The following is a 15,805-nucleotide window of genomic DNA, read 5'->3' as shown; positions in this document are numbered from 1 at the left end:
AGCAACTCCACAAGACCCATGAGTGTACCCTGCATTGAAAACCCTGTCATATTCCTTACATGTTGGATGGGGCAGCAATCTCCCAGCAAGTGGGTTTCTTGAAGCAGGAGATCTTCGGGAAGGTGACAGTGGGCGTAGGTGAGGACCGCAGCGCGTTTCACTCGGTCCATGAGACCATTAACATTCCAAGACAATGTTCAAAAGTCACCAATATGGGAGTCAAGTGTAACTAGGTACAATGAACAATACAGGGGAGGGGCATGCCAGGGCCCAGAGGCGGAGCAGAAAGCACGCCAACAAGGTGTCATGTGATGTTGTGACGTGAGAACCGCTGCCAGAAGTATTGTGAGAGTGTGTGCCAAAATCTGAAAAGGAAGATAATAAATAAACGTACATGCAATGCATATTGATTGTTGGAAACAGAACAATTTGCATCGAAAACCCCACCCCTCCAATGACCACCCTAACCCACCCCGCTCTTGTAGCCCAGAAGTATCTGTCACCCTGGGAAAAAAACACCATCAAGAAAAACAATATACACAACATATTAGAATCATAAAAGGAGAGAACCCCGTCTTTAGAAGGATACCACGGTAACTGTCATACTGCCCAGTGAAAGCATCAACAGAGGGAGGCATGTGAACAGCGCGAGGACCATAGCTAATGACCAAACAAAAAGGAAGCCATTTTAGCCAACGAGACTCGACACCAGTCAAATTGCAGGACTGTGAAAGAGATCAGTATCTGAATGAGAGGTTGCTGGTGCAGGTAATGGCAAGTTAAGAGTCCCATGGATATCTGGACACCCCTCCTCTTCCACAGAGGTGGGACATAAGACAGGCAAAGATGGTGACGGCAGCTGCATCAGAGGGAATCACCGAGGTGACTCAGTGGGCCGCTTCCCTTTGCCTCTGGGAACGAGTGTGCCACCTGCAGGGCTTAGGTGGTGATGCTGGAGCATAGTCCGGGCTGTGTGAATCAGAGGCACCGGAGCTGGTCCTCAGTAAGGCACTGCCAAGCCGACTCAGGATTGTCGAAAAAGTGTGACTTGTTAAGATGGAGGACAAGGAGTTGAGCCAGAAATAACAAACGAAATTCACCTCTGTATAGGAACGGTGGTGCTGCTGACCAGCCTGTGTGTAGTCTGGTAATAGGAGAACCATGGCGTCAACACATCGAAGTTCTGATTGCATCCGAGCCTCTATAAATATAGCATCCCTATCCCTATAGTTAAGAATACGAGCAATGATTGCTCTGGGGAGGTTCCAGGAGGAGGTTTAGGAGTAAGCGGCCGGTGCACCCTCTCTATAGCAAACCGTGAGGACATGTGTGCAGAGGGCATCCTGGAGGATTGCTCAAACAAGTCTGCTACCATTTGGGGTGCATTGCCTTCTGTTCCTGATACCTCAATCAGGCGCAGGTAGTTCTGCTGGTAGCCATGTTCCGCATCTTCGGTGCACCTATGGAATTCCGCTGTCTAAGAGATCATGGCCGAGACCTGGTTTCTGAGAGTGGAGACATCATCTTCAACCATGGAGATGTGCGATTCAGCTTTGGTAATGCATGCAGTGGCATCCTGAAGATCCTGATGTAGCAATGCCACGTCCATTCGCATCTCTCCAATTTTCGTCTCCACCGCAGCCTGCAAAGTTTCAGTAGATTGAAGGATAGTGGTGAGGTGAGGGTGAAAAAACATTTCAGCTGGCCCACTGTGCGTTGGCAGGGCCTGTAGTGTATTGGTCCATGCAAGTCTGTGATATACCGTATTGGGTAGGCCTATCTTTGCCCATCTCGATGGGGTTGCTGACTGCTGAGGCTCCGTGTCAAACAAGGATCGTCCCGCTTGCCACAGAAGTGCAGCAGCATGAGCAGGTGGCCCCTAGGTGGAAAGCCCCCTCTTCCCCGCCACAGATGACGCTAAAGGTTATATTGGGTCAAGCATCTCCACCAAGCCCTCTGCCGGTAAACCAGGGGCCGCCACCTCAGAGCAGGACCCTAGGACCCAGGAAACATCAATGGCACAGAAGTGCAGCTCACCACATAACAGAACAGTGATCCAGGGGAGTGGTAGGGGGCTGTCAGGTAGATACAGGAGTGAAGTGGCAAAAGGACGGCTGTGGAGCTCCTGCCCCATAAAGTCACAGTATGACAGCTCCCAGCTGAGGATGAGAACCACAAGCCTAGGGATCCAGGAGCTCGAGGAGCGTGGCCCTGCAGGAAAGGTATTGATTCTTGGCACCACTGGACGTCAAGAGCCGCAACTAGCAAGGGCTTAGCCAGGTGCCTAAGGGTGATGAACAGAGGCACGTGAGGCCTAACAGATTGCCCAATCTGCAAACAGGATCCTCAATCAGGACCGCTGTACCCTCGGCAAACGCACCATCCATGATGTGCCCGCATCCACCATGCTAAAGGGTCAATGCTAAAGGGTCAGTGACGTGTGGGGGGAGTGAAGAGGAAATGTCAGGAGGCCTGGGCAAGGGGGCCACGGGCCGCAGCAGCAGACCGATCCTGGTCAGGGACGACCCTGCAGCAGCATGCACAACAATGCTGAATACCGGCCACCAGCAGGTGCGACAGGCCTACAAAGGCAGTATTTAGAGGCTCTCCGGCAGGGGCCGGGGCAGGCCTTTACCGTGCCCGAGGCGCTTCCACCTTACGCCGAGGGGGTCTAGACTCTGCAGTCATTCCATCGGGCTGGTAGGCCCTCGCCACTACCGGAGCGTCCAGCCTGTCTCACCCTGGGGGGAGAGGGAGTATCAGTCACAGAAGTCCGGTCGGCAAGCGGGCATGGGCTCACGAAGCCATTATAGCAGGCAAGGCAGACCCAGCCAACAGGCCCTGTGGCTCACTCAAGTAGGCGGCAGCAACTCACTAGAGTGAGTCTGCCATCTTGGCTTAGTGAAAATGTAATTGGTTAATTCCTAATCCAAAAACATAAGCAATGTCAGTGGTATCCATTTACATAATATAAAGCATTCTATCATAGTTTACATTTGCAAGGAAAGTTTACTATCTCACATTTCTAATATTTAAAACTCCATCTCCAGTTAGTTAAATATGATGATTTTTGGTGAAGGTTGTAATGTTCACAATGAAACCGAAATCTCCATACTTTAAATAATAGAATATAGTTCTCAGTCAGTGAATAGTCCTTTTGTAACAGTTCTCAATTTAATAATCCAAAAAGTCTCTCTAGAGTATAACTGTACTTCTAGATCACTTCCTCGTTGAAGACGTTCAACATGTTCAATCCCTAGAAATTTAACTGGAGTGACTAGTGAGATGTTGTTCTAGATGTGAAACTAAAGAATATCTCTTGTTACCATATTAAATTATTCTTATATGCTCTCTCCATCTTTCTTCAAGTATTGTAAAGGTGGAACTTACATACTTTAAGCCACATGAACAAATTTCAAGGTAAATACATTTTGAGTTAGACTTAATTTCATATATTCTATTGTATCCACTATCCAAAAACATTCTTTCCTATTAAGCACAAATTTACAACAGTTTTAGCTCCCACATTTATAGCACTCTTTAGGTAGGGAAGGTATGTTGCTATTTCAACACCTCTCTAGATTTCATAAGAGCACTGTTGTCTGTTAGCAAATAGATCTCTACCACTTTTCGTTGCCTTAAGGCTTCTTTTTCATAGTCAGAAAAATTCATAACTGCAACATTTCCTCCATTGTCTGCTTGTCTAATAATAATATAAATATTTTGTTCCAATCCTTTTAACGCTTCAAATTCTTTTTCAGTTAAATTGAAACTAGATTTTTTTTGCAAACAAATAAAACTCATTTGTAACAATTATGTAAAAGACATTATCACAACTAAGCATAAATTTAGGACTAACACCACTTTCTGGAACCGCAGCTTTAATGGTGTCTAGCCAAGTCTTCAATATCTACAGCTCAACCATCTTCTAAACTTAACAAAGTCGTTATGTCAACCAAGTCATTAATCGTTTAGGAACTAACATCTTCTTTTATTTCAACATGTCTTCTTTGTTCTTCTTGTTTGGCTAGTTTCTCAAAACACTTTTTAAGTTTTTGTCTTATGTATCTCAAGCATATTTAGGAGTGGGCAAACCTTAGGGGAAGATGTACGACCCTTACAATTTGCGAGTCGCAAATTGTGTCGTTTTGCGACTCGCTATTTGCGACTCGCAAAATGTAATTTACAACAGTGTCTCGGACACTGTTTGCAATTCCTAATGGGGTCGCAAATTGCATGCCTCATTAATATTCATGAGGCAGGTGCAATTTGCGACCCCATTAGGAATGGCTAGGACTCCCAGGGAAGGTGGCCTGCTGAGGTCAGCAGACCACCATGTCTGTGACTGTTTTTTAAATAACAAATACTGACAGGGTGAGAGCCTGTATGTAACTGTGCACTGTTCACAAAGTGTCTAGTCTGACACTATACAATCTTTGAAATCAAATTGTGCTTTTAATTTGCGAAACAGAAACATCACATTATCTGGAACATTTCGCGCTTTTTAGGTGCGAGACAACAAATATGTGTTTACGATTTGTTTCAAAAAACAGTTCATACAATATTTCCATGAAGAACGCAGTGTCATACAAAAATCTTGTGTAACATTGTGTCAATTGCATGTTACAAGCATATAATAATGCATCAAAATTACATCACAACAGAAATGTAAACACCCAATGCATTTCGGAACCAGCCGGTTCCTTCGTCAGGGGCCAATCTGAAAAATATAAGGTAGACCATTTTCTAGTGAGTAAAATGTATTTTTGGCTCAATCTCTAGTGATCTGATGATGAGCAAACGTCACTCTGGGGGTTACCTGTTAGTGTGTTCAGAATGATATGATCTGAAAGAGAGAACAATGTGGCGGGGTCAGCAACAACTAGAGCAAAGGGGTATACGTGAATGATAGCGTTGGGTGCCTCAAAGACTCACGCTTACCTGATAAATGGGAACTCGTGACTCTGAAAGAATAAAATACCGGGTTGTATTGAACAAATGTAACTAGTAATACCTGAGACTGATAAGGCTTACAAGAGTTGAGGATAATGCGTTTAAAAAGGAATAGGGATCTTACCTCTAAAAGGAGGTGCATAAGTTGCTGGGGAAAGAAGTAAACAGAACGGGGTGTTAAGGAGAGGGATGTATGACGTTACAACGCATGCTATTACAACGCATACCTTTACATCGCATTTTTTACAACGCTAGTACTATTCCAACGCATTACTTTACAACGAATTCTGTTACAACGCCAAACCTATTACAATACTGAAAAGTGCTGTTACAACGAAGTATATTACAACGCATACCATTACAACGCGATTTTTTTATTTTTTAAATAAAAAGTACACTAAAATCTGGCACGGGATGCAGGGAAATTAGGGGTTTTAGGGTGGGGAAGTGTATTAAAACGTGGAGAAGAACTGTACGTAAATCGACCAAAATGCAGTAACAAATTAATACTCGGGTATTAAAATTAATACTCGAGTATTTAAATCAATACTCATATTACCCCATAAAAATCCGTTTTAAGACATTTGTAAGTTTTTAAATAATATGGAAAAAATAAATTACAGTACATACACATTTTTAACATGAAAAGATCGCAAAGTAAGTAAACTAACGAAAACATAACACACATACACATAGGCGCCATTTTAACCATCTCACTTATAAAACTTGTCCTACCACAGTTTCTATGTAAACAATACCAAAAGACATGTTCCAAAATGGATGCCAAAACGGGGCAAATGAATGAAAAAAATATTTCTTTAAAAGCATTTTTAAAATATCATTTTCCACAGTAAAACAAAGCATTAAAAAAAACACAACGAACGCAGTTTTTTAAAAAATTAATAGTGACACACAGTAAAACTTATAAATACAAGTGAGACACCATTTTGCACTCAGTTGATTATCAACTAGCAGAGAGAGCAGACGTAATAAGCTGACCCTCTGTCACCTGCACTGCGACCTCCTCAGAGAGAGCACGGAATTCACAACAGAGCAACTACTAGTAAGTTATTAATATATATGTAAACGATAGTTTTTAGAAAAATATATTTTCTTAAACCACAAACAATATTTTTTCACTTAATAATAAAAACTTAAGAAATGAACTGTTTCCAATATATTATCAATAAAATAAAACACAAAATTAAAACAAGTAATTTATTTCCCTCAACCAGAAAATCGGAAGATTTTTACATTCCACAGCAGCTGAACCTATTTGGACATCCCCACCACGTAAACGACTGACAAACTCAATTGTTTAGGTAAATGTTATTTTTGTGTCATGGTTTTACTTGTAAAATTTATTTGTAAAAATTTCATAAAGTCATGTATGCCAATGGTGTTTTTTTTTAATACTCAAGCACACCGCATAAAAATCAAAATTTTCTTTTTATAATCAACGTTGACAAAGGAACAATTTTTTTTTTTTTTTTTCTCCAACAGTGAACATCTTTTCCCAAAAACCTTTTAACCTCCAGCAAACATCAGGATAAAGGCACGATAACAAAAAACCTACTAGAAAAGGTATGTTTTCTTTTCCATTTTATTATAACGATACATTATTAATCCTTTCATTTGCAATTATTCCTCCTGTATCGTACCTAATTTGCAAACTAATGGATAGTTTTGAGAAACAATATTCAATTTCTTCTGTAGGAAAGAGCACCATCAGTGATATTTTTGTGTAGGGTAGGGGTACATATCTCTATTTCTACTACAGTAATATGTTTTAATTAGGACAGTATAATGTAGTACTAGTTATATTGTATGTCTGTTTAATTTTAAAGATACTCAAGTACTACATTTCTTCCCACCGTTAATTATCTTTTTATCGCCTTTTTTCCAGAACAGAAATTTTTTTTTTTCTCAAAACGAAAATTTTGAGCCAACAAAGAAAAACATCCTCTACCACCTCATCCACAAAAGCGAATTCTCAAAAACAAGGTATTTTTTTACAGCACGGATTCTTTACCTTCAAAATATTTGACTAACTATCACTTAGCTAAATTTATAAGAAATAATCAATGTAATTATGATTACATTTTCAATTTTTAGATTTATATTTCATGTCTAAAGAATGGTTTTTCATTACGGAAATAGTTATGTGCAGCAACTTATATCACATGTGCAATTTTTGTGGAATAATTTTACTAAACACATTTCTCAACATCGTTCTGTTTTCAAATTTTTTTCTTTTTTCACTTTTCCAGACATTTATTTATCCATTCCCCAACAAATCACCTCAAAAGTGTCTACACAAACCGACTCACCAATACCACTGAACAAGAGTCTGCCAGAAAACCAATTCGGAAAAAAGGTAATTTAGACCAACATTGTAAGTTGCAACAATTTTTAAAATGTACCATGCTGTAGAGGTAACAATTTTCTTTTCCTAAATCTGGAAGGTGCAGCAGTTGGGTAAGTGTTGGATAGTGTAGGGGTATTAATTTACTATTCTAACTACATGAAGGTGCAGCAGTAGGGAAAGTATTGGATAGTGTAGGGGTATCAATTTACTATTCTAACTCCAATAAGGTGCAGCAGTAGGGCAAGTGTGGGATAGTGTAGGGGTATCAATTTACTATTCTAACTCCAGGAAGGTGCAGCAGTAGGGAAAGTGTTGGATAGTGTAGGGATATCAATTTACTATTCTAACTCCAGGAAGGTGCAGAAGTTTGGAAAGTATTGGATAGTGTAGGGGTATTAATTTACTATTCTAACTCCATGAAGGTGCTGCAGTAGGGAAAGTGTGGGAAAGTGTAGGGGTATCAATTTACTATTCTAACTCCAGGAATGTGCAGCAGTCGGGTAAGTGTTGGATAGTGTAGGGGTATTAATTTACTATTCTAACTCCATGAAGGTGCTGCAGTAGGGAAAGTGTGGGATAGTGTAGGGATATCAATTTACTATTCTAACTCCAGGAAGGTGCTGCAGTAGGGAAAGTGTTGGATAGTGTAGGGGTATTAATTTACTATTCTAACTCCAGGAAGGTGCATCAGTAGGGAAAGTGTTGGATAGTGTAGGGGTATCAATTTACTATTCTAACTCCAGGAAGGTGCATCAGTAGGGAAAGTGTTGGATAGTGTAGGGGTATTAATTTACTATTCTAACTCCAGGAAGGTGCAGCAGTAGGGTAAGTGTTGGATAGTGTAGGGGTAACAATTTACTATTCTAACTCCAGGAAGGTGCAGCAGTAGGAAAAGTGTTGGATAGTGTAGGGGTATCAATTTACTATTCTAACTCCAGGAAGGTGCTGCAGTAGGGAAAGTGTTGGATAGTGTAGGGGTATTAATTTACTATTCTAACTCCAGGAAGGTGCAGCAGTAGGGTAAGTGTTGGATAGTGTAGGGGTAACAATTTACTATTCTAACTCCAGGAAGGTGCATCAGTAGGGAAAGTGTGGGATAGTGTAGGGGTATCAATTTACTATTCTAACTCCAGGAAGGTGCTGCAGTAGGGAAAGTGTGGGATAGTGTAGGGGTATCAATTTACTATTCTAACTCCAGGAAGGTGCAGCAGTAGGGTAAGTGTTGGATAGTGTAGGGGTATTAATTTACTATTCTAACTCCATGAAGGTGCTGCAGTAGGGAAAGTGTGGGATAGTGTAGGGATATCAATTTACTATTCTAACTCCAGGAAGGTGCTGCAGTAGGGAAAGTGTTGGATAGTGTAGGGGTATTAATTTACTATTCTAACTCCAGGAAGGTGCATCAGTAGGGAAAGTGTTGGATAGTGTAGGGGTATCAATTTACTATTCTAACTCCAGGAAGGTGCAGCTGTAGGGCAAGTGTTGGATAGTGTAGGGGTATTAATTTAGTATTCTAACTCCATGAAGGTGCTGCAGTAGGGAAAGTGTTGGATAGTGTAGGGGTATTAATTTACTATTCTAACTCCAGGAAGGTGCAGCAGTAGGAAAAGTGTTGGATAGTGTAGGGGTATCAATTTACTATTCTAACTCCAGGAAGGTGCTGCAGTAGGGAAAGTGTTGGATAGTGTAGGGGTATTAATTTACTATTCTAACTCCAGGAAGGTGCAGCAGTAGGGTAAGTGTTGGATAGTGTAGGGGTAACAATTTACTATTCTAACTCCAGGAAGGTGCATCAGTAGGGAAAGTGTGGGATAGTGTAGGGGTATCAATTTACTATTCTAACTCCAGGAAGGTGCTGCAGTAGGGAAAGTGTGGGATAGTGTAGGGGTATCAATTTACTATTCTAACTCCAGGAAGGTGCAGCAGTAGGGTAAGTGTTGGATAGTGTAGGGGTATCAATTTACTATTCTAACTCCAGGAAGGTGCAGCTGTAGGGCAAGTGTTGGATAGTGTAGGGGTATTAATTTACTATTCTAACTCCATGAAGGTGCAGCAGTAGGGTAAGTGTTGGATAGTGTAGGGGTAACAATTTACTATTCTAACTCCAGGAAGGTGCATCAGTAGGGAAAGTGTTGGATAGTGTAGGGGTATCAATTTACTATTCTAACTCCAGGAAGGTGCATCAGTAGGGAAAGTCTTGGATAGTGTAGTGGTATCAATTTACTATTCTAACTCCAGGAAGGTGCAGCAGTAGGGTAAGTGTAGGATAGTGTAGGGGTAACAATTTGCTATTCTTACTCCATGAAGATGCATCAGTAGGCAAAAGAAAGGATTGAGTACATGTTATGTTTTGTATACAAATATTAAAAAATATCAAGCTAAATGTTTTATCTTTTCTTCTTTTTTCAGATAATGTCTAGCCTAGGAGCAGCCAACTTCATTAAATCCAGGAAGGGCAAAAATCTGTTAAACCATGGTGGATACATATATAGTAAGGAAAGAATAAGTTTAACTAGAAATCATTGGAGGTGCGTGCAATACTACACTACCCATTGCAGTGGCAGAGCGGTTACTGTTGATAATTTGGTTGTGAAAACCACAGAACATAACCACTCTGCCTCTGCAATGGATGTAGAAATCAGAGAGACAATTAATGAGATGAAAGCTATTGCAAGCACCTCCAATGATTCTACAGGATCCATTTTAAGGGAGGTTGCACAGCATGTCCCCAGTCATGTTGCTAGCAACATGCCTATAATACCCAATTTGAGAAGAATTATTCAGAGACAAAAGCAGGCAAGTAACATTCAATTGTCTACACCACATACTTTCTCTGACATTAGAATTCCTCATGATCTTTCTATTTCTTTTTCTGATGAACCTTTCCTTCTGCATGACAACGAAAACCCTCAGAAACATATTTTAATTTTTAGTACCCCCCGTAACCTTGCTAAGTTAGAAAGTAGTGAAATTTGGATGATGGATGGGACGTTTAAAAGTACACCCCATCCTTTCACTCAAATTTACACTATACATGCTAAGATTAACAATAGTGTAATTCCCTTAGTGTATAGTTTGCTACCTGATAAGACTTCTGCAACATACACTGAACTTTTATCAGTGATTAAAAGCAAAACATCTGCAAGTCCTCGAAAAATAATAATCGATTTCGAATTGAGCATGATCAATGTGATCACCAAAACGTACACGGATACCCAAATTCAGGGATGTTTCTTCCATTTTTCGCAGGCATTTTGGCGTAAACTACAAAAAACATCCCTAGTTGCAGAATATTCTCGGGATAGCAAATTACAGTTTGAACTAAAAAAATTAACTGCACTTTGTTTTGTTCCTCCCGAAAGTGTGGACGAGTACTACACTGCAATTATAGAATCTGTTTATTATACGAGTAACGAGGAAAAATTGGCACCCATTCTAAATTATTTTGAGGACACATGGATTGGACACCTAAGCAGATCGGGTCGCAGGAGGAAGCCACGATTCCATGTGGAGTGGTGGAACTGCTACACGAGTTGTTTAGAGGGAGAGGCCAAAACAAACAATGCCATTGAGGGGTGGCATAACTCCTTCAATCATACAATTGGAAAACCACATCCTAACTTCTACTCATTTTTGGAAACTTTGAAGAAGGAGCAAAGTTTCCAAGAAATGAGAATAGCCCAAACACTCGCAGGTAGTCTAAACCCACGAGTAACAGTCAAAACAAGGGAAATGTCTGAGAGACTATTGGCAATTCTACAACAGTTTTCGTTGTGTGTGGCTATAGACTACCTCGAAAATCTTTCTAACATTCTTTCTTTTTAAAACAATGAATTTGCTTACTTTCCTGCTTTGCTAAAAATTATAGTAATTACATTGATTAAATTGGCATATAAAGTTTTTTTTTAAAAAAATTTTTTCAAATTAACAAGTCGGGTTTTTTCCATTTTTTCAAACAAATCTTCATTTCATCAAAAATAAACCAATGCTGAAAAATTTACTGATCCATAGTATTCGAACCATTTATCATTATCGGTACGCCATTTTCCAAATTTTCGAAAAAATCCTATTTAAATTCCGTCAAAACCAATCACCAAAACTCAATCCGAACTATAAAATAGAAATAAAACCATATTCCTTAATACACATTGCAACTGAATTTTCATTTGTATTTCAATTTTAGATTAACAAAATATTAAAGTACGCACAATTTTTGTACAAAGAAATGAAGATCGACAGTACATCTTTATCCTCGGAAACAAAGAAATCAACTGTCTGAACCGTAACGTTTTATTTGGAAAGAGTTACATACTTTTTTATAATAACTAACTTACTTTCAGCGACCCGACATAGGCATGTATTAATGACATTAATGTGGACATGTTTAACAACTTTTAAAACATCTATTAGTTTTCCAGCAACCTCCCCTTATTCTTTCATTACTATATATGTATCCCTTAAAAAGGTTTAATCTATAAAATCAACAGAAAATATTTCCTACCTGGACGCAGATCAGCTTCCTGCTGCTTCCTCCTCCGATGCTCTGCAAAATGGCGTATTACGTCGACGCACACGTCCTTACGTCATCGCGTGCTTCTCTATTTATGGCGGACTACTTTTTCACATTCAACTGTAAATAAATGTTAATATATGTAAATAAAATATTTATATTTTGTTTAAAAAATAAAACTTACTTTGAAAAATTAATGAAAAATATGTTTATTTTTTTCATGTTTTATAAATCAAATAAAATTGTGAAATAAATAATTGTTTCCTGTCATTATTTTTAATTAAGTTTTTAAATCTCCAATATTGTAATTTAATAAATGTAAAATTACTTAATATGTTCCTTACCTTGGCTCTATTGTCTTTTTCTTTCCAAACTTCCTCTTACTTCACTTTCTGTACCTTCTTTTCTTGTTCCGCGGGCTGTATATGCTGAGGCTGCCAAAATAAATAAAGGACAAACACGCTCATAGACTTCAATGGAAAACCGTGGGAAATAAATTCAAAAAGTCAGTTATAATTGTTATTTCTTATTTCAAAATTTTAAAAATATTATATTGGTATAATTATTACTGTAAATATTTTTTAATGTTGATATTAATTTTTAAAATATATTATTAATTTATTTATAAAATAAATTAATCAAAAATACACTTCCATCTATTTATCAAAGGACACTTTCTTTTTAACATATAAATACTCTTGTCTTTTCATATGTGATAAAAATACTCTAGTACTTAAAAATAGGTACTCAATCTTTTTTCTATATATTTAAATATTATATACTCTTTAATGGTTATGAAAACTTATTTTTAAGTAGATAAATACTCAACATTTTAAATAAGTTTTTATTAAGTATCTATTTTTTATATTTTAAAACACTAAACTAAATGTTCAAGTATTAAATTTTTATAAACTCAAGTATTAAACATTTCTACATAATAAAATACACATGCATTAATATTTTGATTATCTACTCACTTTTTTGAAACTACTATAGAAACTAAAAATACTAAAGTATTATTTTATCACCATACAAAACAAACTTTTCTACTAGTCACAATACTCAAGTATTATTATTTTTATAAACTACTCACTTATTTCTAATAAAAATTGCATTTTTTAAAATTATTTTAATACTCAAGTATTTATTTTACTGCTAACCAACCAAACATTTCTACCAGAAAAAATACACAAGTATTAATTTTTTTATTAACTACTGCCCTTTTTTTAATTAGAATTGCTATATTTAAAAAAAAAAAAATACTCAAGTATTAATTTTAATGCTACCCAAGTAATAATATTTAGAAAAACAAACAAGATAAATATTTTGCAAAAAAAAATGCGTTGTAATAGTATATGCGTTGTAAAAGTACTTACAATATAACATCTTGCGTTGTAAACACATGCATTGTAAATACATGCGTTGTAAAATCATTTCCACAAAATGCGTTGTAAAGGTATATGCGTTGTAAAGGTACTTACCATATAATGGAACGCGTTGTAAAAGCATGCGTTGTAAAAGTTTTAGCGTTGTAAAAAAAGCGTTGCAATAGCACAGCGTTGTAAAAGTTGCGTTGTAAAGGTAGTTCCCCTAAGGAGAGACGCGACCGAAATGAACATAAGCATCAGACAACAGCGAAAAACCCGTAAAAGGACCCTTACCTGGAAAGTGACCAGGGGAGAGAGAAACCGACAAGCTCCACACAGGATAAGTGGGTGAGAGAAAACGAGCCGAGGGTGCTATTTCAAGAGTGAAACCCGGAAGCAAACCGGAGGTGCTCAACAGAAACGACGGACTAATGGAAACCAAATGCAACCAGCTAGGGGTCGCGTAACTAGCAAACTAACAAACGCGCCATCTTAAAATGGTAACATATAAACTATCAGATGGATCTGTGAATGCGCAAAGTTCAGTGAGTACTATCATAAGAGTAAGGGAAAGCCAAACCGTAAATGAGAAAAACAATATCAACATGATGAACGTTACAAGAGGAGAGAACGCTGTGAGTGAAATAAACAAAATGCCCGGAGGCTGTAATGCGTACCGAAGAGGCTTAAGACAAAAAGTAGATCTCAGTTAAGGAAAGAGGAGGTTGGCCAGGGGAAGGGCTTGTGGAGCAAACTATACGAGGAAAATAAAAAAGAGCCTCTTCTGTGAACGGTGAAAGTCCAAATGGACATGTGGGTATGTAGGTGCAAACCGAAAAAGTATAAAGAACAGATGAAACATATGAGGAAATAAGGACAATCTGTGCACTAATAAGAATCGTAAAGGAGATCTCTGGGTTAAACAATGGCGTGCTGGTGAGCTGTGTGTATGTAACACAGTGTGTTGCTCCAGTGGTGCTAAAATGCGTGTAAGATACCTGTGTCTAGAGTGGCCACATAAGGCTCATATACGGAGTAACTCAGCTTGTAATTAAATGAAACATGACATATCAAGCCTATCATTAAGACCAATTGGTGTCATGGTGTCCAGAAATTTGATCCAATAGACCTCCCTTTGTAGGAGTCTAAGGTGGGTATTGACTCCATGCTGTTGCTCAACGTGTTCGATTATTTGGAATCTGAGTTGTGATATTGAATGACTTGCTTCATGCCAATGGGTCGCCAGAGGTGAATTTTTATTCTTGGTTCTAATCCGACTTTTGTGCTCTGTGAGGCGTGTTTTCATTTTTCGTTCAGTTTGACCAATATACAGTTTGCCACATGGGCATTTAATCCCGTATGTTACATTCGTAGTGTTGCAGTCGCTGGTATGTCTGAGCAGAACGTCCTTGCCCGTAGTGGGGTGTTTTAAGATGTTCCCTGGAATGATGTTATTGCAATGCGAACAGTTTTGACATTTCAAAGTTCCTTTTTTGGTGATTGTAGTGTGTGGTTTTTTCGTGGAAGATATTAATTCACGGAGATTTTGACCCATGGTGTAGGCATGCAGAGGCAATTCTCGGAAAATGTTGTTGAAGTATTTGTTCTTTTGCGCAGTAGGAGAGGACAAACTCCTACATAACTGTAGCACCGCTGTTCTAAAATTCCCTCAGAACTTTGTATGAAATTGGTGTACCACACGTACCGGAGTGCTCTCCCCACATAACCGTTGTTTTTTAAATAAAGCAGTTTTTTTTAATGCAGCCCATTTTCCTTAAAGGAAAATGTGCTGCATTTAAAAAAGAAAAATGAAACGTTTCTGTTTCATTTTTTAAGCGCAGCAGTGGTCCCTGTGACCACTGCCTGCTCTTAAAAAATATTTATGCATCCATTCACAAAGGGGAAGTGGTCCCCTGGGGACACCTTTCAGTTTGCAAGTGGCTTACCACCTACTTGAAGTAGGTGGTAAACTGCGAGTGTTTTGCGGCTGCAAATGTGGTTTCACAACAATGGTACATTCCATTGTGACTCGCTATTAGGAAGGGACACCCCATCCTAATAGCGAGGCTCGCAAACGCTATTTTGCGAGTCATTGACTCGCAAACTACATTTTTACGTGCCGGGACCCATTTTTGCTGTGGCAAATGTGCTGATTTCCTGTTTGCGACCACAAAATACAGTCATAAATCTGGCCCTTAAACCCTTATTGAATACTATTAACTGAATTGAAATAAGTTTTCTATTACAAAGGCTAGTGGCTATATTAGTCATTCGCCCCCTACATTCCAGGTTAGCACTCTCATCTTCACCTAATTTCTCCCTGATTCTCCTTCTACATGACCTGGGTTCCCACCTTGTTTCCCTCTATGGGTTGCTTACGATGCTGTCTGGAAAGGCTCCAAACAGGATTCATATTCGGCAATCCGATTCGGAACTTATGTTTCCGACCGAATCGGACACCTTTTCGGACGACCGATTACTATGCAAGGAAACTGTTCTTGTATGTGAGGAGGCATCACTTGTTTCAGAAACATTTGAATCAATATCACTGATCGGTACTTGATGATGAACTTGTTTCATTTCTTATAATGCTCAAAGTTTTATGAA

The sequence above is a fragment of the Triturus cristatus genome, chromosome 3_2 (genome assembly GCF_964204655.1).
Source record: "Triturus cristatus chromosome 3_2, aTriCri1.1, whole genome shotgun sequence".
Lineage (NCBI taxonomy): Eukaryota > Metazoa > Chordata > Amphibia > Caudata > Salamandridae > Triturus > Triturus cristatus.
The sequence above is the reverse complement of the archived record's forward strand: the minus strand, read 5'-3'. Positions refer to the sequence as shown.